Source organism: Panthera tigris, chromosome C1, assembly GCF_018350195.1.
Source record: "Panthera tigris isolate Pti1 chromosome C1, P.tigris_Pti1_mat1.1, whole genome shotgun sequence".
NCBI classification, from domain to species: domain Eukaryota; kingdom Metazoa; phylum Chordata; class Mammalia; order Carnivora; family Felidae; genus Panthera; species Panthera tigris.
Window position 1 is genome coordinate 163,737,011 of NC_056667.1, and position 27,503 is coordinate 163,764,513.

General features: G+C 40.2%; 1 long non-coding RNA gene across 7 annotated transcripts in view; it reads right to left on the bottom strand.

The window, feature by feature from the left end:
• LOC107180494 overlaps positions 1-27,503 on the bottom strand; it is a 67,122-nt gene that overhangs the window by 23,287 nt on the left and 16,332 nt on the right. For 3 of the 7 annotated variants that reach the window (XR_006220803.1, XR_006220805.1, XR_006220801.1), the window contains 4 exons: positions 12,252-12,369; positions 10,803-10,949; positions 9,359-9,470; positions 3,628-4,155 (listed from right to left, as the gene is read on the bottom strand). This is a non-coding gene — a long non-coding RNA (uncharacterized LOC107180494). Of the gene's footprint in view, positions 1-3,627; positions 4,156-9,358; positions 9,471-10,802; positions 10,950-12,251; positions 12,370-14,405; positions 14,514-27,503 lie in introns of those variants that run through there. The other 4 variants (XR_006220804.1, XR_006220806.1, XR_006220802.1 and 1 more) reach the window with 3 other exon arrangements.

Here is a 27,503-nt window from a genome sequence, read left to right on the forward strand (position 1 = left end):
GCTTCAAGCAAGCAAGACCATGAAACTGTGTGAGAAAAAAGAGAATGTGCAACTCCAAAACAAACAAGCCCTGACTTCAGAGACCAAGCTACACCAAATAATGGGAAGCGGCAGTAACTCGTGGGCTCACTGCACCCAAAAGGGCATTTCCTTTTACATGATACGTGGGATATGTGAAAATGGTGAATTTTCATAAACACCCACGCACAGAAATTTCCAAAGCAAACATTCTTTGGAAATAAAAACTGCAGTCCTAGATGTCATCATCTTGCCTGGGCTGTGAGTCACTCAGGTGACTGGGCCCCCACAGGGGGCTTAAGAAATCTTAATTTACCCAAAGATGCTAATCAAGCCTAGAGGCTTAAGAGTCATGAGCTTGTTGATGTGCTGTGTTTGTTTTAAATCAGACCGCCTACTTGGTGTGAGGCTGATCTCTGTTATTAAATCCCCTTTTGTTCTGCGTGTACACCCATCAATCTTATTTTACAAATCAAATAGAGAAGGGATAGCATGTTTATAATTAATCCCTGTAAGCTGTTTCCAAATATCTAGTCAGTTGCCCTATACAAGTGCGCCCATAAATATCCTTTAGTTATAAAGTGAAGCTTATCTTAATGGTATTTATAATCTCTTTTGCAGTAAAACAATGGCCTGTAATCTCTTCTGGTTTTAATATAATTTAGACTATGGAATTTGCTTTGAGTTAGAGTATTATACAGATTATCTTGATTGTATCCAAGACTGGATAGTCTTATCTAAAATAAGGAAAAGAATCACTTATTTTTTTTAAGTTTTTTTTTTAACATTTATTTATTTTTGAGAGACAGAGCGTGAGCAGAAGGGCAGAGAGAGATGGAGACACAGAATCTGAAGTAGGCTCCAGGCTCCGAGCTGTCAGCACAGAGCCCGACGTGGGGCTTGAACTCACCAACCGCGAGATCATGACCTGAGCTGATGTCAGACACTTAACCGAATGAGCCACCCTGGCACCCCGAAAAGAATCACTTATAACCAATGCCAGCTAACTTTAAAAATTCCAAACTCATAAATATATCATCATTTGTGTTACTAGTTTGGAAATCAGTCAGAGAAATCAGCCAGACTGTCCCCCAGTATTTATCTTCTCCTTCTCCCTTTTAGAGGTAGATGCCCTATTAGGTTCTGGCCAGGCACAAACCCAACCAGATAGAGACTATATCTCTCAGCCTCCTTTGCAGCTGTGTGTAGTCACGTGACTAAGTTCTTACAAACAGGACATGAGCAGAAGGGATGTGTGCAACTTCCAGCTCTTGGCATTTTAAGAAGTCTGAATATACACCCTTCTCTCTCCCCTTCCCATTGCTAGGATGTGGACATGATGCCAGCTTCAACCAGGCAGACATGAGCAACACTTTGGGAACAGAAGTAACAGGAGAATAGAGTCTCAATCCCCAGATGATACTGGACCCCTGCCTTCCCGTAGGCTATTGTATGAAATAGAGATTGGCATCTATCATCTATTTTGACTGAACATTGCATTTTGTTACAGCAGTTTAGTAAATACTCAAAGGCAGAAATACTAATTTAACCTTTTACTGTATAGCCCCTTTCCTACAGAAAATTGTACTCTCCCATGTATTTTTCTTACTATGTGGAAATTCAAAAAAGTAAACATTTAAATCTGTATTATATGTACATAGTGCAGCAAAGTGAGGGTTCTGAAGTCAGGGCCCCAGAATTCAAATATTGGCCACTTTCTAAGCTTTATGTAATTTTGGGAAAATTACTCACCCTTTCTAACATCAGATTGGTCATCTATAAACATGTCAGTGATAATGCCTACGTCATAAAGTTGTAGTAAGAATTGAGTGATAATGCACATTGAGAACATGGTAAGTTCTCAGTAGGTGTTAGTTCTTATGATAATGATAATGTTGTTGCTATGTTTAAGTGACCAATTTAAGAAGCCATATAGGAAAAAAAGTATTGTGGAATATAGCTTCAATTTGTCCAGACTCAGATAAGCCAAACCAAAACTGATGATGCAAAATAGAAAACAAACAAACAAAAACAAAAAGTTGGTTTTTTTTACTCATTGCCTTCCTCCTCTTTTCCCCCAATGAAGCACCTCTTCCCCAGAGTTATTGCTTGTTTCTAACCTGTCAGTCAAGCAAAAATGGATATGTTCCCATCAACCCACAAGTTCGCCTAGGTATTTTTATTTAGAGTCTTTGTTCAGGAAACCCCAAGCAATATATTCTAGGTAAGAGAGGTAACTGGTGGGGCCTCTTACTAAATTTATATTGAAACTTATATTGTCATTGGTCCTTCTTTCTGCCCTGCTATTCAGTTATCATGCATTGTCCTCAAACCCTCCAGCCCTCTTGGACACTTGGCTTGAGGCACAGAAACACATATTAGCTGTTCAGGAGCTCAGCACACAAGGAGTGGAAAGTGTTGAAGAGGACAGAGAGAGAAGTGGTATAATGACCAAACACGGGCTATCCCAGCCCTGGGGCATCAGGAAGTTTGGGGGTGGGAGAGGCAAGAGGAAAGAGACAATGCTGGGAACAATGGAAAACTGGTCTTTATAAGATCCATAACACTCAGTTTTAGGTGGGTTGTTGATGACAGTGGTAAAAATGAGGGAAGATACATGCTGTAGAGTATTAGAGTGAATGTTAACATAGATACCAATGACAGACCCTAGAGTAATGAAAGCAGAGGAGAAAATCCAGATTGCAGAGTTTTATAAATCATAAAGTGTAAAAAATGAGGCATTAATTAATAAGAGTGATGATGATGATGATGATCACTGAGGCAGACATCTTTGACAATAAGTGCCCTGTCCCACTCCTCCCTGGGTCAGCCGGCTGGCTGGGAGCAATGGTGCTCTCTGAGTCCTACATTATCGCTCCCCTCTGGCCACAGTTGATTAAATGAATGGAAACTTCTAATCCAAGATAGGCCCATCAGATTCCTTCTCTAGGATATATTATTCATTTACTCAATATTTGCTTTCCACTTCTGGCTATGATAGAACACACTTGTATCTAACCAACCCTCTCACCAAGAACAGCCAAACAAGTTAAAATACCAAACCATGGGGCACCTGGGTGGCCCAATCAGTTGAGCCTTGATTTCTTCTAGTCAGGTCCTGATTCCATGGTCCATGGGATCTAGCCCTGCATCAGGCTCCACGCTAACAGTGCAGATCCTGCTTGGGATTCTCTTTCTTCCTCTCTCTCTGCCCCTCCCCTGCTTGTATGTGCTTGCTCCCACTCTCTCTCTCTGTCTCAAAAAATTAAGACATAAAATAAAATAAAATAAAATAAAATAAAATAAAATAAAATAAAATAAAATAAAATAAAATAAAATATTAAACCAAAAAAATTAAAGTAAAATAGCCACCAAGGTAGCAAGACCTGAGATCTAAGATCCTAGAGAGCAGGAAAAGAAAGCACGCACACATTAGCCTGACATTCAATAACACTTTTCTCCGTGAGACATTTTAAATAGTGGCCAAGAGACTGGAAAGCTGAGAAGAGCTTTCTGCTTTCAGTTTTCTGCTACTGACACACACACACACACACACACACACACACACACACACACACACACACATTAGAGTTCCGGGCCCACCAAGAATAAGGGTCCTGGAAACACCCCTAAACTTTCCACTGGAATCACTGAAGGATGACACCCTAAGAATAAGAGCTTACTAGTACTGGGGGAGATCATCAAGAGCACATGCCCACCATGTGTCCCCTGAGCTGGATCTGGGCATTCAGAGGCTCCTTACCCCCCACCCTGGTCCTTAGAATGTACCCACTGCTGCCTTCCCCATTCTCAGAAGCTTCCCCAAGGATACAGCCTTGAGACAGTGATGTGGTGTTGAGACCATCTGGATAGTCTACATGACAGAACCCAGTTAAGGCTTCGGCATAAACTTTTCAGATTGGGCAGAGAGGTGTGGAGATGCACTCCTCTTGCAGCCACCGAGACGATCCTCATAAGTTCTCTTCTTATTTGAACCTGCCACCTACCAGTCTGGAGTGGTCTGCTTCTTTCTTCCCCCTCTCTCTGCCCTCAGCATAAGGGAGCTGGTTTCAGATTATACCCAGGAAGCTTCCGAGGAGGTGGTGAACCAATAACTAGAAACAGTCTCTGTAAAGACTGAAACACAAATTTGAATTAGCTCAATCTCAAATTGGATTAAGGTAATTAGCCTCTATCCTGTTAGTTTTGTCCAAGCATCAGCAGCGAAAGTATATCCTCTCTGGGGAATGATAATATCCAGGACTCCAAATGATCTCTTCAATTTTTCATATGCCATGTTCAGCACTCAATAAGAGACCATTTAGTTAACCCAAGAGATGAAAATATCGAAGACAACAGAAAATATAGGAGACAACAGATGAAAATATAGGAGACAACGTCAGGAGATCCAGATATTGGAGTTAAGATTTACTCACCAGTTCACATGTTATAAACTGTGCTAGGCAATGAGAATACACTGATGAGCAAAACAGTTATGACTCCTGCCTTCATGAAGCATTAGTCTGCTGGAACAGATCAATAATTATCCCTCATTTGAAGAGGAGAAATAGGGATGCCAGGGTAGCTCAGTCAGTTAAGCGTCTAGACTTCGGCTCAGGTCGTGATCTCACAGTTCCTGAGTTCCAGCTCCGCGTTGGGCTCTGTGCCGACAGCTCAGAGACTGGAGCCTGCTTCGGATTCTTTGTCTCCCTCTTTGTCCCTCCCCCCTCCTCCACTCACGCTCTCTCTCTCTCTCTCTCTCTCAAAAATAAATAAACATTAAAAAAATTTTTTTGAAGATGAGAAATGAAAAGTCAGTGAGAGTCCATTTGATGGTCTAAGGCCTGAAATCATGAGATCATCACAAGTGGTGGCCAGACTCTGTGCATGCATAAATTTTGAAGGAGAAAAACCTGAGAGTCTTGCTAAGAAAGCTTGTCCACCACAGAAGAGAATAGCATAAAAGGAAAGCATAGATGCAAAAATATTTAGGCCCAAATAGAGAACCAGAAAGATTGAGAGTGGCTTCCTGATGGCTTTCTAGTTCCCAAAAAGACCAGCTACGTTTCCCATAACTGGGTTCCATGAGATTAACGCTATACCATTTTAATCAGCACTACTTTGACTTAACCTTCCTTAAGTGGATTTCTGTTCCTTGCAAACAGGATATCTGACAAAGACAGGAGCTGTTTATGTGACCTGGGGACTATTATGCTAACTGCTATGCTGCAAAAAAGGGAAGAGAAATCAGTTAAATGTGTTGGATTAGGTTGTTATGAATTTCATCTGGTTATCCTAGAAAACTGCATAGGTATGATTGCATTTACCCAGTATAGTCATATGATGAGAATGTAAAACAATGAGAAGGAATAGCAGGTACCAAGCAGTTGTGACTGAGCCCCAACATAAAACTCCAAATAAGTCAAGTTACCTTCCGGACAAATGAAAATCTAAATGCAGTATTTAAACAAGTTTTATGATGTTGCATTCACAATATATGTGCACAGCATTTTTAGCCGTGTAGTTGTTCTTTTTCTTTTTTTTTTCTTTTTTTAAATATTTATTTTTGAGAGAGAGACAGACAGAGCATGAGGAGGGGTGGGCAGAAAGAGACAGAGACACAGAATCCGAAGAAGACTCCAGGCTCTGAGCTCTCAGCACAGAGCCTGACGCAGGGCTCGAACTCATGAAGCATGAGATCATGACCTGAGCCAAAGTTGGTCACTTAACTAACTGAGCCACCCAGGCGCCCAAAATTGCTCTTTTTCTAAAAGAAAAATTATTATTTTGTCTTATCTGTGCAAATTCCTGTCTTTTGCTTCTCTTCCTTCCATTATGGATCCAGGTAGAATGCCCTTCTATCCAAATTGCACATATTCAAAGCAGTCCAGAAAGAGAGTGCAATGCAGAGGCAGACAGAGCAAGGGTACATGAAGGAACAGAATCCATTGGGGAGATGTGCAGGAAGGTGAAATAGTACTTGGGGTTCAGCAGAACAAAACCAAAAACTAATTTAAAAATAATAACTAGAGAACACTAGGCGTATTTAAATTCCAAGAGCCAGAACTTCAGTACTCTTTTGAGACTTTGACCAAATATCCTCTGGCGATGGTAATTATGTTTTCTCTTCACTTTTGGCTTGTTTGCAAGTAGGTTAGATGATGTTCACTTACAGGTTCATGTTATTTACGTTTATTTATGGGTTCATCTGTACATCTGCACATACATCCACAAACACCTACAGTATATGAATTTCAATCAAGTGCTTAAAAACAGAAATGTCGCCTGTTGGTGAATTCAGCATAGCACAGCTTAGAATTTCACCCATAGAAATGTCAGGTCCTTCTTTCCTCATCCAAATCCACAAAAACGAAACAAAAGAACCAAGCCTCACTAAGTAAAATGAGCTAAAATTAGCAAGCAGCAAAGATGATGCCAGTTGCCCCGGGCAACAAATGGTTGATGGATGGAATAATTAAGATCGACAGTAAACTAATCTCTGTTCCTTTATTGAAAACGAAGTCCCCTGAATCAATTAGCCTTGTCATGGATACCTTTTATAAAACAGCTATGACATCCCAACCACTTCTCTTTGTTTACGGATTTGCCCATCCTTCAATAAGTGCAAAAACTAATTTCAAAAGCACCAAGAGATAATAATGAAAGATTCCGATACATTAGGCACTGCACAAACAAACATAGCCACAGCCCTTGAAAACTATAAATATCACAGACAAACTAGGCCCAGAAGACTTCATGGACATTCTCAAAGGCACGATACTGTCAAAGTTTTGCCTCTAAGAAGCTTAAAGCCATTCTTTTGCAGACCATGCATGTACCTGTTAGAATGCAGATCCATTGGCCAACCCACGTAATAGGGTTGGGAGGACAAGAGGTGTCAAAAGGAGACTTCTAGCACTCATGCAGTCACTTTGGGGTCAAGAAACAAGAAAGACATGAAGCTGAAAGGATGGTGTTGGGGTTGGGGGCGGGAGCTGGGTGGTGGTCGTGGTAACAGTCTACAACATGCATCAACATGCAGCTACTACAATCACTACCCTAAAGTTAGGTGATAAATCAAAATTATCAGAGATGACCAGAAAGAACTACACTCTGGCTTCTAGTGTTTCTGTGACCTGAATTTAAGCAATGGCTGCTACAGTCCCTTGAGAAGCTGAGAGACTCTGCAGTTAATCAAAGGGCTAGGGGGCAGAGGATTATGACTTAAGCATAAAACCCTTCTTGAGTTATTTTTATAGAAAATTCTGCTCATTTTATTTGTCTTCTCTCCTGCTTCTTTTTCAGAACAGCAAAAGAAAGTCAGTTAATATTTCTTTGATGATGTGGGTTCATGTAGTGCTTTGAAAGCAGTACTTCTGAATATCCTGGTTGGATACATTTGAGAAATACTGTTTTAAACAGAGTTTAAGGGATTTCTTAGTTGCAGAACATTTCAAAAACATTTAATGTGAGTCTATGAATTGAGAATAGAGTTGAAAGTGACATAGTACATAGTGTTTCTAAAACTTTTGAGGCACAGAATCCTTTTATCAAAAATACGTCATGGAACTATTTATTCCTCAAAATACACTTCTAGAATTTCTATTTGAGAACATAAATGTAAATATGAAAGGCTCATGAGAATAGGCAGACTAGATATAACCTAAGGTTATATCTTGTAAAACACCCATTAAAAACATATATGCCACTCTTACTTTAATAAAGAAAGGAAATAGATTGGAGCTATCCCATAAAGAAATTTTCCTTTTCTCCCTATAATAGTCAAGTATCAAAAACGAAATCTTGGCAAAAAAATAAAGAAAATGAAATGAAATGAAATAAAAGCTTGGCAACTTAGGCTATCTAATTACCTGATTACTTTTTTAAAATAAGATTTTATTATAACAATAATAACAGTGGCAAATCTTTAAATTTTTTTAAAGTTTATTTTTGACAGAGAAAGAGAGACAGAGCATGAATGGGGGAGGGGCAGAGAGATAGGGAGACAGAGAATCCAAAGCAGGCTCCAGGCTCCAAGCTGTCAGCACAGGGCCAGATGCAGGGCTCCCACTCACAGACTGTGAGATCATGACCTGAGCTGAAGTTGGACACCCAACTGACTAAGCCACCCAGGCGCCCCTACAATATTCATCTTTAACTTATCATAGTCTACCTTCCACCATTATGCAACTTCTTTTTTTAGGTTTATTTATTTATTTTTGAGAGAGAGAGAAAAAGAGAGCAGGGGAGGGGCAGAGAGAGAAGGAGAGGGAGAATCCCAAGCAGACTCCACACTGTCAGCACAGAGACTGATGTGGGGCTCAAACTCAGGAACGGCAAGATCATGACCTAGGCCAAAGTCGGGACACCTAACCGACTGAGCCACCCATGTGCCCCGTCGCTGGCAAGTGTTTATATGTAGATATATGTGCTGTATGTGTGTGTGCTGCAATTTTAGTTTACAGAATTTTATCACTTTGCTCTAAAATGAAAACATGAAAGTTTTCACATCAAAGCTAAAACCAAGTGGTTCTGACTTGCCCCCTGAAAGTTAGCATCTATCACAAATACACTAACCCAGGGCATAGGTAAAACGTCATTATTTTCGAGGTGAACATAGACACAGTAATCACAAGAGATGGATAAAGTAGGCTGGGGCCATTTTACCTTCCAACAGAGAATAATAAAAGAGAGTAATAACAGATTTTGCCTCATTGTAAAATTAAAACCTTTAAAACCATCACTGATGGGAGTAGGGTGTTACACTTTATTTTTTAAATAAACACTTATTTTATGCAGATTTAAAAAGTGATATATGCTCACTATGGAAAGCCTGGAAATCACTGGATATTATTAATAGACACAAGACTGAAATAGATGCCCAAGCTTGCCACCAACCATGGGCATTTTGGTGTACGTCTAACACCCATTGTTTCACAGGGTTTAAGATCATACTTGTATATTTGACATCATGCTTGTTTCCTTCATTTATTAATGATCTGTGGCATTTTCCCATGCCTTCAAAACATGTTTGAAATGGCTGGCTGTGGTTTCCCAAGACTTTAACATGCCCATTACAAAGAGTGTTAGGCAACAGGGGGCTCTGTTTTCCTCCTGTCCTAAGACCTCACCTTGGAGAAACCTTCCTGGCTAGACAGCCAGGATCCTGCTGTCGGTGGACAGACGAGCTTTGAAAGCCAGGCCACTGAATATTCACTACACACAACAAGCATTTTCTTTTACACAGTCAATTCCAAGGCCCAAGGCTGCATTTTCCTCTCAAATGCAAATGTAAAATGTACCCGTAGGCCTAAAACACTATTTGCTTTTGCCAACTCACCAAATGCAGGAATCATCTGTGCGATGGCCCAAGACAGACATGGCTGAAGTTCCCTTATGAGCACTGTGCTGTTACAGACCCTCCATGTTGCAGGAAGCACAGCCCGAGAAATCTGTGAATCACGGGGAAGAGTTTTACTACCCATAAGTGATATGTGTCTCTGGTGGTTTAAAGTCCCTCTTTGTAAATAAATACATCCAGTGGTGAAAAGAAAACAAGTCTGCTTATATTTTTCCTGTGATTATGGGTCCCATCAGAAGTGATACAAAAATTCTGTTATCAGTATAGGCGGGGGTAGGGAAGCTTCCACCAACCACTCGAAATGCCACCAATTAACTAGAATGGAGCCGTCTCTTGCAGAGAGAGGGCGGTTCAAGCTGACTAGGCTCTCCTCCTGCCTGGTGGGCTGCGGCTGGAGAACTCCAAACACCTTTTCCTGGGGTCAGGAAGAGCCATCAGTAGGAAATAACTTTGAATCACTACTCGTGTGGGCTGGATATGAACCAGCCCCCTTTGAAAGGCCGATCTGGACAGAACAGCACTAAACTCCGGGCCCTGCCAGCCTCCCACAGCCAGGCTGCTGACACTTTTATTTGCTGGCATTTACAATGTTGCAGCAGCTCAACGCTGCTAATGTGGCTGCTTCCAACACAGCACTTAGGCAGGACTTCTGAGAGGAAAGCAAAAGGATGCTTCTCTAGAGTAAAAGGCCTCCACCAGGCCTGTTCACACAAAAGGGTACTGCATTGACTTAAAAGCAAAAGCTTGGGACTGGTTAGTGTTTTCTGCTTCACAAACAATGTGATTACTTGTCACACACACACACACACACACACACACACACACACACACCCATTAAGGTATTTATCGTTATTTTTTCCTTCTACTTGTAATGAAGAAAAGCAATCTGCCATTTAAAACCACAGCTGCCTCTGAAGGAAAATGGCCGTGTTCAAGGAAGAATGAGCATCTGCTAACGCTGGAGACGGCCCAGTCATTGGAATGAGCACATAGAGGGTGTCGATCCAGTCTGGAAGTCCGCCTGAGGCAGAGGAGAGCTTACGTTTGCTGCAAGAGACAGAGGGAAGAAGGGGGCATTTCCAGCCGCCATGGCACAGAGAAATGCAGAGGTGTGGACCGTGGAAAAGCAAAGGCACAGGGGAGGAAGGGAAGGGCTGGCAAGAGAGCCAAAGGCCAGAGCTCTCTGCTGGAGAGTGCACTGGGGAGAGATCCTGATGGCGGGAGGGAGGAGAGGACTTTTCCCAAAAGGGATGCCTCATTTCTCTGCTGTGAGGTAACCATGGGACCTGTCAAACTTCACTGCAGACTCTGCTAAATGCAACAGCCTTGTTTATGTAGTTGATCAGGAGGGCTAAGACTTACTGAGACCTACTATGTCTTAGACTCTCTGTACTTCCCAAGTACAAATGAATTGAATCCTTACCAAGGTATCTCGAGGTACATGCTGTGATTATCACGATCCTTCCCACTTAGCAGTTGAGGAAATTCAGGCAGAGAGAAGTTAACAGGCCAGTAAATGGCGGGGGTGGGATTTGCTGTTGCTCTTATTTTATCAATGCCAAAGTTTTATCTGTAAAGAACAAAGTATGAAAAGTCATATTTAAATGTCCTCTGAAACCCAAAACACCCACATCGGTTTCTCTGCTATGTATGTTAAAGTGCTTGACATCACAATACTTTTTATTATTTTTTATTTTTTCATAAAATATGTATTTGTTCTCACATAACAAAAAGAAGAGCTCAAAGAAGACTTTTTGTGTTGATATCGTTTAGCATTCTGAATTTGCAAAGTAAAACCATCACAGACCAAAACCTTTTCTTTTTTCTCCAGCTGAATTGGAACTGTCTAACCAGGAATGCACATGACTCTAATACCCTCAAACACAATTTTAATTTTGTGTATGCCTATGTCTGTATGTTCGTGCATGTAAGCTTGCATCCCAATACTCTTTAAATTTTTATTTTATGTTCAGATGAGGAAAAAAATCCAGTTCTGATGAATTGTTAACAGTACAAAGAAACACAATATAATTTAAATGCAGATGTTGGGGCACCTGGGTGGCTCAGTCGGTTGAGAGTCCAACTCTTGACTTTGTCTCAGGTCATGATCCCAGGGTCGTGGGATCAAGCCCCACATTGGGCTCCGCGCTGAATGTGGAACCTGCTTAAGAGCCTCTCTCTCTCTCTCCCTTTGCCCCTCTTCCTTGCTCATGCACTCTCCCTATCTCTCACTCTCAAATAAATAAACAAATGCAGAAATGTTCATTTTTTAAAAAGATACACAGGGTTCAACTATAACACGGAGGACTTTTTTTTCTGTGTTTAATACCTTCATTTGACTGATAACAGGAACCCCTTTCCATACCTCTCTACTGTCAACAATATTCCGTTTGGGATAGACTAGAGCCACACACAAATACATTCAGGAAATTGGATCAAGCATGATTTCCTCCCACATAACACAAGAATGCCTTGAATTCCTCAAACGAAGGGAAACCTTTTGATACACTTTTTTTTTTTTTTAATCTGGTGTCAACTGCTGAATGTGATACATTTCTAGAGCTAATCTTTATTCTATCCTTGAAAGGATGATCAACCCAAGGAAGATCAGGGAGGATGAGTTTCTTCTTGCATTCCTCTGATCTCATCATCAGCACAGCATGGCAAGGGTAGGATTTTAGCTTAGATGATGGAGCTGCAGGACCACATGCTTAACCACTGCACCATCGTAAATTAAGGGACAAAAAGGAAATTGGGGCTGGAGGTGATAAGCCCTGAGAAACAGTCAAAATGCCTGAGACAAGGGCATTGAGCCAGTCTTCCACAGATCTTTCTGAGTAGGATGGTCAGAGCTGATGTCTGAGTTACATACCCTTCCTTTTATGTTGATTCATTGATTCCACATATATACAATGAAGCTCCTACAAGGTGCTAAGCAATGCATTTCATATGAAGAAAACTATGAACAAGGTAGGTCTGGCTCTTGCTCCCTAGAGTTGACAAGTTAAAGAAGAAAAAAGAAAGATGGTTAGTCCATGGCAATCAATATCATATAAACCTGCTATGATAAGGGCAGAATATATAGGAGGGGCTCCTACCCCAGACTTGGAAGGCCTGGCAAGGCTTCTTAGGGAAAAAAAAAAATCTAAACTGAGTCCCCAAAACCTGATCAGTTATTCAGGAAGAGGACAAAGAGAAATCCAAGCAAAAGAATCAGCATGTGCAAAAGCCCACAAGCAAGGTAGGCCATAGTTTGGTACAGCTGGAACCATTCAGGAGAAAAGTGAAAAGAAATATATTTGGACATTTAAACTGGATCTCGATTGTACATGCCACATAAAGAAGCTACACTTTATCACAAAGCCAATGAAAATGATTATCATGTTTTAGGCAAAAGAAGGATATGATTCAGTCACTCAAAAATATTTATTGAGCACCTACTATGTTCCAGGCATTGCTCTGGATGCTCAAAATAAATTGGTGAATAAATCAAAGATCTAGGCTTGGGAGTACAGGGCTGGCTAAGTCAGTAGGGTGTGACTGTTGATCTTAGGGTCATGAGTTCAAACCTCACGTTGGGCGTGCGGCCTACTGAAAAACAAAACAAAACAAAAGACCCAGGCTTTACATGGCAGAGTGGAGGGGGGGGGAAAGGCAAACAATTAATACTAAACATAAAAAATAAATTATTCAGAATGTTAGAAGGAGATAGAACAAATAGAACAATTAAAAATTTAAAAACGAAGCCATGCAGGCTAAGATGGATTGAGAGTGGGGGAGAAGGAAGAGAGCATGGCCAGATGCAATTTCATAGTCAAGGATAGGCCTAATACCAGTGATAGCTAGCAAAGACTTGAAGCATCTTATTGCTGGTCACTCTGCAACTCACAATAGACCCATGCAAACAGATTATTACTAATTCAAAATAAAACTTAGGAGTTTTTCATGTTTGCTCGATGTCAACAGTCTTGCTTACCCAACTTAGAGTCACAGTCCCATTTTAATTTAGAAACATAAAATTACCTTAGACTCCAGAGTCTAGAAATTAACTAAAAACCAGAAGTAAACTGAAATTTAGTCCAAACCTCAAGTATTTTCATAAGCTACTAATATCCTGCGTACCCCTTGGGTATCTTTACTTAAAACTTTCTATACCCCTTAAGCCTTATGTCCATCGTTTTTTAACGTAAAGCAGATTAAAAATACTTGATATACATCTATTCTTCCTGTGGCCACCCCAAAGACTTGCTTCCCACTGGAAGATAAAAGCAACCATATTTGGTCAATTTGGTTTCTGTCCTCTCTTTTTTTCTTTTCTGAGTTTATAATTGTCAGGAACAGCTGTGTGCATTGCCAATGCCTTCCCCAAAACTAACAGGGCTCTAACATACAAAACATCTATTCTGCTTCTAAATTTGTTTTTAATTATATTACAAGATGGAAAAAGAAATGCCTTAGCTGTTAACACTGGCTCAGTGGGGCCAACAGTAGACATAGAGCAGACACAAGGAAATACTTCAAAAAAATTTTTTTTTAGTTTGCCATGATTTAATAGCAGATATTCCTGGCTTTGAGTGAACTCTGCAATATCCCAGTGCGACAGGATAAATGATCGTCTACCACTATTAATTTTCGGTCATAATGTCTGAAATGCCGCTTCAAAAATAAATGCAGTATTTTCACTTTATTTGGTCAGGTAAATACTAAACTATTTTGTCATAATAACTTTACAACACTGTGTTTCACCTTGTCTTGCCTTGACTGCTGAAGGTAATAGGGACCGTTTTATTATGTCCATAAATTGAGTCAATTGACTTATCCTTATATCCTGTTTCCTGAACTTAACGAGAGATTCTGCATCATTAGGAAAACACACCATCCTGCAGCAGGATCAAAAGCAAAGGAAGCCTGATAATAAGTCATTTTGATTTCAGGGAATGTTCGCCAGGCAAACTTTCAATATTCTGGCAGAAGTAAAAGAAATAACTGACTTTGCAAAGCATGGTTTGCTCAGAGCGGTACTTACACTGGAGACATCCCAGAGGGGTCCACATAAAGGGAGAAAAAAAATCACTCTCTCTGAATATGAAGTGGCACTTGTAATGAATCTGTAGATTTAGGTGGTTCAACATATCTATCAAAGAGCGCAAATCAAAATACTGTTTTTACCAGGAAACTTTTTAAAAGATTTTTACAGCCCTAGTTTTTAAAATTCAGACTCACAATAACAATCATATTCTTGGATTAGATCTTACTGTGAGAAATAAATGGTGAAGCCAAAGTATTCCTTCTGGCTTGTGAACACTGAAAGCTGTAGAATTTGTTGTTGTTGTTGTTGTTGTTGCTTCACAGGGCCTAAGACATAGCTCAGTAAACCGTTGTATTGTGGCACTGTATTAACCGAGACAATGGCAGAGGTGATAAGGTCCTCCATACTGTGTTCATTGGAGGATCAGGACCCAACCCACAAATACTGATGGTAGAAATGACTAGCAATCGTGAGTTTAGTAATTAATATCATAGACTGAATATCTGCACTGTGCTAAGCCCTCATCATAGATTACTTGCTTTGATTTTCACAACATTTCTAGGAGCTAAGTTCTATCATCATTACCATCTTATAGATGAGTAAATATAATGTGCTCAAGTTCACACAGCTGTTAGGTGGCATCTGCTTCCAAAGCCCGAGCTTTTGGAATCCAGGGCCCAAATCTTATAGGCTAACATCCAGAGAAGGCTCCCCTGCCAGCAGATAGCCAGAGGAGCCTGGTAAGAAATAAGCAAACACCCCACAAGTGCAGAAAAGTCAAAGACGATGGGCAAGCTTGAGCTGAGCAGGCAGGTTTCTTGTCTAATAATTTAGCTTCTTAGAGCCTGTACCCTCAGTAGATATATATTTGGACCTACTACTCCTCTGAGCCTCTCCCACCTGCTGAGATCACAAGGGAACTCTTCTGCAAGAGCCAATGGACTTATTCATCATTACTTGATAGAATTCCCAGATTCTCCCTCAGATCCCTAGACCAAAGAATTTGAATATCTCCAGCTTCATAATAACAAACACAACCAGAGTAACTACTCTCTGAAGTATTGCCCCAAATGCTTATATGTTGAAGATCCAATTCAAGGCCACTGAGACTGGGTAACCTTCAGGCAGTCCCACCAAACAACAGGTCAGGAGCTACAATATAGAAACCACTTCAAGCTTATAGTTACATAAGCCAAGTAATTTAGAGAACTGAGCAATTACACGTGAATTTCATTCATATTGTAAACCATCAAGGTATATAAGTATTCCCACTCTCCACTATACAGAAGTAAAAGTAAGATTCATTCAGCATTCTGTTGGAGTCATTAAAAAAAAGAATTATAAACCTGGATATGCCTGTAAGGAGCTCAAATATAAATTATTAGGTAATGTCCAAGAAGGACAGTGGCATGATCTGACCTCTGCCAACTCTCCAGCTTCATCTTATTCCACTCCTCCTCGCTCACTGCTCTTCAGCCACATGGAACTACTTTCCATTTTTACTTCAGGGCATACTTCAGGGCTTTGTTTTTCTGTCTGGAGTGGTCTTCCCACTCACACTCATCACCTAGATAATTCTTGTTATCTTTTGAGGTGTAAATAACAGAAACTCGAACTCAGCTGGTTCACATACTGAGAAACACTTCAAAAAATCTAAAGCTAGGGGTGCTCCACAGTTGATTTATTGAGCTCAGAAAGCTAAGAACCAAGATTCTTTCCAACTTCTTGCTCTGCCTTTGGTGAGTGGGATTTGTCCTCAAGTAAGCTTCACTCAAGGTCACCAGACATGACAACATTCAGAGGAAGAAAGGGTTGCCTCTAGGCTCTAACTTAACACATACCTAAACTTAACATATACCTAACTTAACACATACCTAAACTAATCAATGGCAAAACAATCATTATTAACTCAGATCAATCAAGACCTATATTCTGGGGCCATCTTCCCTGAAGAACATGGCTGGATAGAGGAAGTTGGATACATAAAAATTAAAATGGAGGATGGTAGTCCTTTAAGGAAAGAAGAGGAAACAGAAATTGGATATTTGGTAAACAATCTATAAGGTGCGCTACAAACAACCCATTGGGTTTGTTACAGATGTCACTTTCTCAAGGAAAGACTTCCCTGAAACCCACCCCACACCCAGACTCAGACCTCCCCACTATATGCTATCAAAGAACACTCTACTTTTTATCATAGAGTTTATCACAATTGTAATCAAATAATTATGTGCGTCAGTGTATACTTAATGTCTTGCTATCCCACTATACTCTCTTGTTTATTGCTCTAACCGCAGCACCCAGCATGATACCCAGCAGAGGCGTTTGGCCAAAATAGGGTCTCCTTCCACCATTGGAGCTGTACTGCTATCAAGACTCCCCTTCATCCCTTTCCTTCCAGACCTACAATTTTCAGTAGGTCAACTCCATGGACTCTAAGATGTTGACAGCAGTCAACCAGACTAGGAGTTTGTCTGCCTCCATGCCTCAGTGCCAGCAGCACTGTTGGCCGGTGACATGCCCTGCTCCATCTCCCTTATTCATAAAGGCAGTCTATGTCAGCCCCTGCCAAGAGAGCAGATGGCCAGGCTGTGTCCAGCTTAATCTCCTAAGGAGGTATATTTCCTCTTGCAGCTTACAACCTCCAAGAACAAGTACCCTATGAGACAGCAATCTGGCACTGGCTCATCAAAATTTCTCCAAACCAGTTTCTCAGGTGACATCAGAGTCAGATGCATACACTGTGTTTTATTCCCTTTCAGAAAACAACTGAGATACAAACACTGAGTTCTTTAGAGGTAGAAACACTTTGGAAAATTATTTAATCTTTCTGCATATCGTTTTGCTCATCTTTAAAATTGGAGTAAATCATCACTCTCCCATGATGATTATAAAATGTAACAGATAATAGATTTCATCAGTCTTATTGCAGTGACAGCTACCAGAGGGGAGGTGGGGGGGGGGGGGGAATGGATGAAATAGGTGACGGAGATTAAGGAGTACACTTGTTGTGATGGGCACTGGGTGATGTATGGAATTGTTGAATCACTATATTGTACACCGGAAACTAACATAACACTGTATGTTAACTGTACTGGAATTACAATTTTTTTAATTAAAAAATTAAAAGTTAAAAAAAAAAACTGTATAAGGCCACCCACCAATGGAAAATAGGGACAGGTGGTGTTATGGGCCTCTGTTCACTAGAGATAAAACGACAACTTTGATTCTGCCTAGACTGGTTGGCCAGGTCTGGACAGTACTTCCTAAGAAGCTAAGAAGCCTTCTGCATTTAGAGTGATTTGAGAAACTTCACCTTTAGAAATTAAATTAAGAGGGGCATCTGAGTGGCTCAGTCAGTTAAGCATCTGGCTTCAGCTCAAGCCATGATCTCACAGTTCATGAGTTTGAGCCCTGCATCAGGCTCTGTGCTGACACCTCAGAGCCTGGAGCCTCCTTCAGATTCTGTGTCTCCATCTCTCTCTGCCCCTCCCCTGTCATGTTCTGTCTCTCTCTCTCAAAAAATAAATAAACATATATTTAAAAAAAAAGAAATTAAATTAAGAGTAAGTAATTTTAGAAATTAAAACTAACGGGGGCCTGGGTGTTTCAGTCTGTTGAGTCTGACTCTTAGTTTCATCTCAGGTCATGATCTCACAGTTTCGTGGGTTCAAGCCCTGCTTTGGGCTCTGTACTGGCAGCACGAAGCCTGCTTGGGATTCTCTGTCTCCTCTCTCTCTGCCCCTCCCCCACTCGCACTGTCTCTGTCTCTCTCAAAATAAATTAATTAAAAAAAAAAAAGAAATTAAAACTGAGAGTAATAGTCCAAAAGTCCTTCCAGTTACAGTACTCTAAAGGAACAGTATCTATCCTAGGAACCATGACCATGAGAACTCAGCAACTTTTTTCTGAAAGCTTACACCTTCCTCTTGTTATCCCATACCTTTCTCATTAAGGGTACTGGATGCTTAAACTCAAAGTCAGCTGGGAGTCAGTAGGTTAAGAACACCATATCTCACTCTATAGCTATCTTCTGGAGAAAAGAACAGCAGGGTGAAATGTGGCTGCTGGTTGCTTTTGCAGAGGAAAGCAGCCTGCATCCCAGGGCCTGCACCAAGGAGGGCGGGAAAAAAAGACATCTCAAGGCCAGAGGAGTGTGTATCCCCTCTGAGGGCTTTCAAGACCATTGCTCCCCAATGTCAATACACCCTTCCAGGCAATGCCTTCTCTTGCCCTCAATGGATGTGGTGATACCATACTGTCTCAGGTCAATCTTAAACTGTGCTGGATGAAGAACGGACATTCCTTTTGCAAATAGACTGCTCCTCTCTGCCCATGGATCCTTCATCCCTGTGCCCTACAGACATGCAGTCAACACTGTAAGAGATCACATTCTATGAATGCAGTGATTCCAACCTGAAGAGTTCAAGAAAAGGCATGGTTGGAAGATGTGTTGTTCCACATTTATGCCATAAATTTAAGAATGACAAATTTTAAACTACAAGAAAATAACTGCCTTTTCCCACATACTCTGGGTAAGACTTACATTTGTAGTCATCAAGGAAGCACAGGACAATCTGAGATCATTGGAAGGCAGTATTCAAGGGTGGCAAGGTAGATGATGTCATATCATGAGTAGCGATATAACCAGCATTAAAATAAATGGTATTAGTTACTGCCACAACAATAAGATGTATACTATTTCAATGCAAAAAGTTATGGAAAGCCATGTCATTGTAATAACAGTATTTCTACTTTTTTATTTCATGGGAAATATGAAACCATCCAGGAATAACGCAATTAACAATAAAGAACATAAAGAGATGCTTAGACATGTACACTGATTAGACAATACACAAATATGTAAGTATCTCTTCTATACTATACCCATTGTATATCTAAATATCCATGAACAAATCACTTAACTTCACATAGGCCGTGGATTTTGCAACACATTTTTAATCAAATTGCATAAATAGATGGAGTCCCACAAAAACATATTTGCCCAGGTCTCCACATGCCCTCAAGGAAGCCAGAAGCTGTTTCTTGACATTAGTTCTGCCCTCTACCACAGAAATAAAATTTTAGCTGAACATATATATAATCTCATAAAGATAATGTTTCCCAACCTCCTTTGTTGTGAAGTATGGCCATTTGACACTTCTAAGTTATGCCTCTGAAAAAGAAACGTGCAAGTGTTTCTTTGACCCTTTCCCTGCCCTTGCTGGCTGGGACAGGAAGAGAACTGGAGCACGCTTAGAACCGGAAATGGAGTCTTGGGATTAGGAAGGCAGAGTCACACTACAGGCAATGGTTCCCCTATCTCTAGATTGTCCTAGGAGACAGAAATAAAATCCTATTTAATTTAAGCCACTGTATTTTGAGGTCTCCTTAAGATAGCAATTTATCTAGGTGTTGGTGGGGAAGCCTGTGGGAGAATAAATCCAGAGTTCAGTTTTATTTTACTTTTTTTCCAAGTTCATTTATTAATTTTGGGAGAGAGAAAGAGAGAGCACATGAGCAGGGGAAGGGCAGAGAGTGAGGGAAAGAGAGAGAATCCCAAGCAGGTTCCACACTGATAGTATGACACAGGGCTCAATTTCGTGAACTGTGAGATCATGACCTGAGCTGAAATCATGAGTTGAACGCTTAACTGACTGAGCTACCCAGGCACCCTGGGGGTTCAGGTTTATACTTGAGTCTGAAATGCCTATGAAATATAAAAATTATGATATCACATGAATACTTGGATCCACAGTCTGAAGCTCATAAGAGAGATCTGTGTTTATAGACAGAAATGCAAGCCTTGTCAGCAGATAGATTTTAGTCAACCTTATTGAGGTATAACTTATAACAAATTGCACCTATTTAATGTGCTCAATTTCCTGAGTTTTGACTACTGTATACCTCTATGAAACCACTGCACAATAAAGATACAAAACATTTCCATCACCCCAAAAGGTTTCCCTATGCTCTTTTGCAGTCCATCCCTCCCTCTGCCCACAGCCTCAAGCAATGCTGATTGGCTTTCTGTCACTACAGATCAGCTTGCATTCTCTAAAATTTTAAATAAATGGAATCATCTAGTATATACTCTTTATTCAGCCTTCTTTTACTTAGCATAATGCATTTGAGACTCATCCATGGTGTGTGTGGCAGTTTTTCATTCTTTTTTGTTGCTGAGTAGTATTCCATTATATAAATAACACATTTGTTTATCCATTTACCCATTGATGGACTTTGGGGTTGTTTCCAGTTTGGGGCTACTGTGAACGAAGCTGCTACAAACATTTATGTACAAGTCTTTCTGTGGACTTGTGTTTTCCAAATAGATGGGTCTTTTGATCTTTAGGATCTTTTGAATGAAATTTCTCAAGAATCTGAGAAAAAAAGAGAGCCCGGGACCAATTTCTGAGATATTCTACATAGAGTTCAGAGAGAAGAAGAGGAGAAGCTCCCAAAATAGAGTTGGAAAGAAAGGAGGGAGTAGAAGTTAAATGTGTTGCTGAAGCCAAGAGAAAAAGTGTTTCAAAATGGCAGTAATTGACAGTTCTGACAAATGCTGCTGTGAGGTAGGATGGTCTGCGGACTAAAAAGTGTCAATTAAATTTGATAACATGAAAGTGATTGACAACCTTAGTAAGATGAATTTTGGTGGGGAGGTGAGGGTGAAACCAAATTGGAACTGGACAGAGAGCAGATAAGAAGTGAGGAAGTGAAATAATTATGTATGTACAAGTCTTCTCGGACTCTTCACTATGAAAGAGGCCATTGATGAGAAGGTGAAGCTAAGGGAGAGCTCTTTTAAGCAGGGGATACAAACGCACATTTGAACAGTGATGGGAAAGATTTTGTTTGGGAATGGACACCGGGAAGGTGAGTGAATGACTGGGGTCATCCAATATAGTTTTATTACGGAATGAGTCAGGCAAGGGGACCAACGGCCTTTGCAAGAAAGAGGTTGAAATGACCATGAAATTTAAGCAGATTGGGAAGAAACTAAAGATAGGAGGAAGTGGAGAAGTTGATGGACTAGAAGTCTTAGCCACGTACTGCTGTAGCAGAAGCAGGAAGGAGAAGAAGTAGGGGTTGAAGAGTAGCACGTTTGAGTAAGGGACTTCAAAGCAGTGCAGTCTATGGCCATGGCGAGTCTAGAGTGTGACCATGGAAATGAGTGACTTCCGAGTGGAAGAGAAAGTCATTATCGATGTGGAGGTCAAGGAACTGAGGGACAGGGTGCTCACTATACAGGTTGCGCACATGGGTGACGAATTTGCCAAAGGCAAAGGCAGGAGCTGGGCTGGGGAAGAATGCCAGTGCCAAACATGCTTGTCTCTATAAAAAGGTCTGACTCCCTCATCAGGATGCACTGATGCACTGGGCATGAGAGGGGAGAATTTCAGCGGGGGCATGAAAGAAAAGCTTAAACACACGAATACAGGCTGTAAGATGGGAGTTCCTCCTCAAATCCAAAAAGTATGACCATCCATGAGTCAGGGGGCAGGGTAGGAATCTGGCTTTTGTGGAAGCTCTTAATTAGTTCGAAAACCATTCTTGTGGCATTTATGTCTTAACGAAAGAATACTAGAGAAAATCTATGTTTCTTCAATTTCCAGTAGAAGATGTTCATGTAGCCAAAGTACCAGTCCTATGAGATACAGCCACCATTATTTTATATTTATTACTGTACTTAATCTTTTAAGAAAACAGGATTAGCTTTCAGATTAAACACCATGTAAATGTTGCACTGTACTCTAATTAAAATGAATAAGCTAATTAAACCAGAAAAAAAGTCCAAATAAACCCTTGGGAGTGTAGCATTAAAGAATATACCCTTTGTTAATGCTTTGTGATGTGAATAAAGATTATAGCACATTAGAGATAAATATTAGTTGCATTTTGTTATATTTAAGGTCCCTGGATCATATATCATACTATTAATGGCTGGATTATATTAATTATGTCTGCAGACCAAAGCAATATTTGACAATACATGATATATAGTATATTATAACATGACTCAATTCTGAATAACACTGTTCACATAGATTTCAACTCTCATTTTCAAGTTAGATTTCTGGGAATTCTTGTGTTTAGTTAATGCCAATAGAAATGAGCCTTTAAAGGAAAAAATAACAACTTTGTAGCAGTAAAGGCAGAAATGCATTCATTTCATCCTGCTTGTTACACTAGGATCCTAAGTACATGTAACGGTTCCACTGGCACTATTACTACCAAGCAAGGGAAAGTGCCTGGGAGCCCTCAATGAGTGTTCAGTCCACAGCTCATTGCCACTGAAGTCAGGCCATGGTCTGCTGTGTAAACGTGCACTGAGGGGCTCCTTAATGCACAGATTATGGGTACAATAGGCCATTGTTGCTCTTCTCTGCATATACACATTCTTGGGGGAATTTAAATATGTATACTATTGCTCAAACTCAGTATAATTTCTGAAATTGTTCTTATCAGCTAAGTCACATAGCTTTAATGAGGACTTTCTCAATTTGCAGATGAGGGATTTCTCCACTAAACTATTGATATTCCAGTCCACTGAGACTGTCTAAACCCATTTCACAGTTTGTCCTTAATGTGGATTAAGACACTTAGTATCCTGAGAAATTTAACAGAAGTCCATGGGGCAGGGGAAGAAAAAAAAAAAAAAGGAAGTTAGAGAGGGAGAGAGCCAAAGCATAAGAGACTCTTAAAAACTGAGAACAAACTGAGAGTTGATGGGGGGTGGGAGGGAGAGGAGGGTGGGTGATGGGTATTGAGGAGGGCACCTTTTGGGATGAGCACTGGGTGTTGTATGGAAACCAATTTGACAATAAATTGCATATTAAAAAAAAAAGACACTTAGTATCCCCTCATAATGTGGATTCTTGACAATTCCTGCAACAGTGTCTTGGTTTTTTGTTTTGTTTTGTCCTGTTTTTTGAGAGAGAGAAAGGGCACCAGTATGCAAGGAGCAGAAAGAGAGAGAAGTGGGGCTCACTCGAAACAGGGTTCATGTTTTATCTGATGTGGGGTTCATGCTTACCTGAAGCGGGGCTCATGCCCACCTGAAGCGAGGCTCCAGGTCACCCAATGTGGGACTCGAACTCATGAACTGTGAGGTCATGACCTGAGCCGAAGTCAGATGCTTAATGACTGAGCCACCCAGGTGCGCTGCAACAGTGTCTTTGAATTCAATTTAATCTGAGATCATAGATGGAAAGATGAATGGGAGGGTAATAGAGAGAGAGAGAGAGAGAGAGAGAGAGATAGACAGATAGATACATACATACATACATGCATACATACATACATAATTCATATGATGGATGGATGCATAAATAGTTAATAGATGGGTAGATAAATGTGATAGATAATAGATGATTGATATATATGGATAGACAGATAACAGATGATTGATGGTTGGATAGATAGATAGATAGATAGATAGATAATGGATAGACAGAAATAGATGAGACAGAAATAGACAGATTGGGGTAGAGGCGGCAGTGGATATCAACCACTATCTGGTGGTCTCAGAGTCCTCTTCTCTCTGTAGAACCATTCGTTATTTATAGATAGCTAGCAGTGTCCTGCAGAGTCCCCCGCCAAGGAGCCAGCTGTGTAAATCAGACAGAAGCACATGAGGAACTTAAAGGAAATCTACTCAAATGCCTCCTAGTCACCACCCAGTCGCCTCAATAACACATAACCCACATCCTTACCATTGTCCGTCTTTACAACACCCACTCTTCAGATTAGTATCCTAATAGTCTATGTGCAGAATATTTGTCCCAGACAATAGATCATTCACAGTGGAACACATTTTTAATCTATTTACCTAATAAGCCTGTGTCATTTCAAACTTACAAATACATGGGAGAGAAACATTTGATAAAGCCCTCCCCCACCCAGTCTCAACAATTTTACTGGACTGCAGGGATGCCTTACAACCTGAATTGTGCTCTGCCTCCTACAACTCACTGAACAAACTTGCAGGCTTTCATCAGCCACACCAAAGAACAAAGCCGAGCTGAGTTTGTTTTTGCTGCTTGCAGATTTGACTACATATTATTTTTATTGTTAGCATTATTATATTGCAGTTTTATAGCCTCTTTTTTCTGAGGAGTAGAAAGAATTTCATCTTCTCCCTTCAAGATCACTTTTCATTTCCCAGAGTATGGAAGAGAAATTGAAGATAAGGAGAAGAAAAATCAGCCACAATAAAAAGAAGCAAAAAGGAAAATGGAGAGAATGTAATATTTGGAACAAGTCCTTTCTACCAAGAATCGATGGATTCCCACACTCTGAGAAATGCATTTAAAGCCAACTCTTATTTGGGCACTAATAAATAATTATTTACGTTAATTTAGTTCTTTTATTCAAAGCAGTTTTATATTATAACTGTAATTGGAATAGCTAACATATATTGATGCTTGCTATGTGCTAGGCATTGCTCTAAGTGTTTCACATGTAGTGACTCAATCTTCACAACAACCCTATGAGGTAGATATTATGTAATTATCCTCATTTTATAGATGAGAAAACCAAGGCACTGAGAGGTTGAGTAACTTTCCCTCCATCACTTGCCACTAAGAAATGGTGGAGCTGGGATTTCTCTTTCTCGTTACCACTATACCTTAAGGTAGATAGCGGTATCCCCTCCTTACAGGCGAGGCTCAGAGGCCAGGCCATAAGCCCAAGGCTGCAAATAATAGAAGATCTGGGGTAGAAGAACCACAATTGGGACCGGGTCTCTTCACCCAAAATCTGGTGATTTTACTCCAAGAAAGTGCATTATCTTAGAGAACAACATACGTCGCTGTGCTCTTGTCTAAGCCTTTAAAAAAAATGTGCAGGGCATGCGTAATTGGTGAGAACCGAGAGCAGTAGCACAGTGCCAGACACAAGGAAGAAACAGAACCGTCAGTTTCCCAGAACATCCTATTTACCGTCATCTTGTTTTACAGAACAGAAGCCAGAAACGGCTTCTGTTTCTCTGAGATGGACTCCAAGGCACCAGCCTCACATGAACAGCTGACAGAACCTCCCCGCTGTCTCTCTAGCTCTGCCAGAGAAGACTGAATTCAGGGAGAACTGTAGGGATGGTGGAGCCAGAGGGAAGCCGGATGAGACTATTGAGTAAATGATCTCACCATCCCAGCCTGGACCACCTGCTTTCACCAAGAAATCCCCATTCTTGTCAAAGTCAGGCCACACTGGCATAGAAAAGCACCCCCAGCACCCCTAAAGCTCCGGTGAGCTATGAGACCATAAACAAATCATTTCATCTGAGTTTCAGGAACATTATTAGTAAAAATAACACAAAATAAAAATAAAAGCTTATTGTCAGATAAATTCACCTAATTTCTCATTATCTTACATTTGTGATTCTAAAAAATGACACCCTGCATTATAAGTGGAAAATCTGAGGTAAAGGCTAAAATATTTACTTAGGGCCACACAAATCCCAGGACCAAGTTTGCTAAATTTCCAGATATTTTCTAGATACAACCATGCAAGTTTGTATTAATTATCTTCTTGCTACTTATCAGATATTTTTTAAAAAGGAATTTGCATAATGATATTTATTCCAAGTTAGCTATAAATTGTTTTTCTAACAAATGTTGTGCACTGAAATATTATACTTTCCTGGATTTTTTTTGACCATGTTAATGGTTCTACAGGTAAGGTTAATGAGATAATTAGTATTATATCGTAAATCCACCCTGCATAAAGATTGCTTCCTTTTACTGTTCTAATTTCAAAACAATTAATGTCCTAATCTTCTTATAAAGTAGTTCAAATTTGAAATGATTTGAACTAATGCAATTATTGTAATCAATATAAGTATTGAGATGCCATAATAATAAAATATTTTAAAAGTGCCAGTAATTATACAAAATTCTGTGTGTGTGTGTGTGTGTGTGTGTGTGAAAAGACAGACAGAGATAGAGACAGAGAGAGGACGAGAATAAATATGTCAGGGTTTCCATAAAGAGAGTCGCTTTGTAGTACATGAGACATTTACAAAATTCATGCCGATTTATGAGTCAGCCATTTTTGTTTCTGCTGTGTTCAACATCTTGCATTTGGTCATGTTGGATTGCCTACCATTAATACACTGACTTTATCTGGTTCCATTACTACTGGGTCCTTCCTAAAGAAAGGTTTTATCAGTGTTAAGGAAAGGGAATTAGGGGTGCCTGGGTGGCTCAGTCAGTTAACCATCTGGTTCTTGGTTTTCACTCAGGTCATGATCTCACAGTTCATGAGTTCAAGCCCAGTGTCAGGCTCTGCACTGATGGTGCAAGGCCTGCTTGGGATTCTCTCTTCCTCTCTCTCTGCCCCACCCCACTTGTGCTCTCTCTTTCAAAATAAATAAGCTTAAAAAATTTTGTTTAAAGAAAGAAAAGGAATCAATTCCATAGGTTAAAAATTCTGCATCTATGGCACACAAAGCTTTTCATAAATAAGACTTTTTATTCTGTTAAATACATATTTTTTCTAATATTCTATTATTAGAGGCACCTTACAGGAGCTTAAATAGGAGAAAGAAATAGTTTGCTGAATGATAGCAAAATGAAATGAACATTTGTCCACATATACATGCAGTTGCTTTCTATTCGGCTATCCTGAAATAGAAATTTACACAAAATGTTGATTCAAACAATAAGCCACTATTATTGATGATACTCACACCTAATATTCTTTTTTTAAGTTTATTTACTTATTTTGAAAGAGAGAGAGAGCCAGTGCATGTGTGCGTGCACACACACAAACACACACAAACACACACACACACACACACACACACACACACACACAATCAGGGAGAGGCAGAGAAAGTAAGAGAGAGAATCTCAAGCAGGCTCCATGCTATCAGCACAGAGTCCAACTCAGGGCTCTGTCTAACTGTGAGATCATGACCTGAGCCAAAATCAAGAGTTGGACGCTTAACTGACTGAACCAATGAGGCACCCCTAACACCTAATATTTTTATTCATTACCCACAAAATACCTTGAAGCTGAGAGGTTTGATCATATCTGTGCTCCACACTAGTGATCACCAAACTACGGCCCCCACCAAATCTGACATGATGC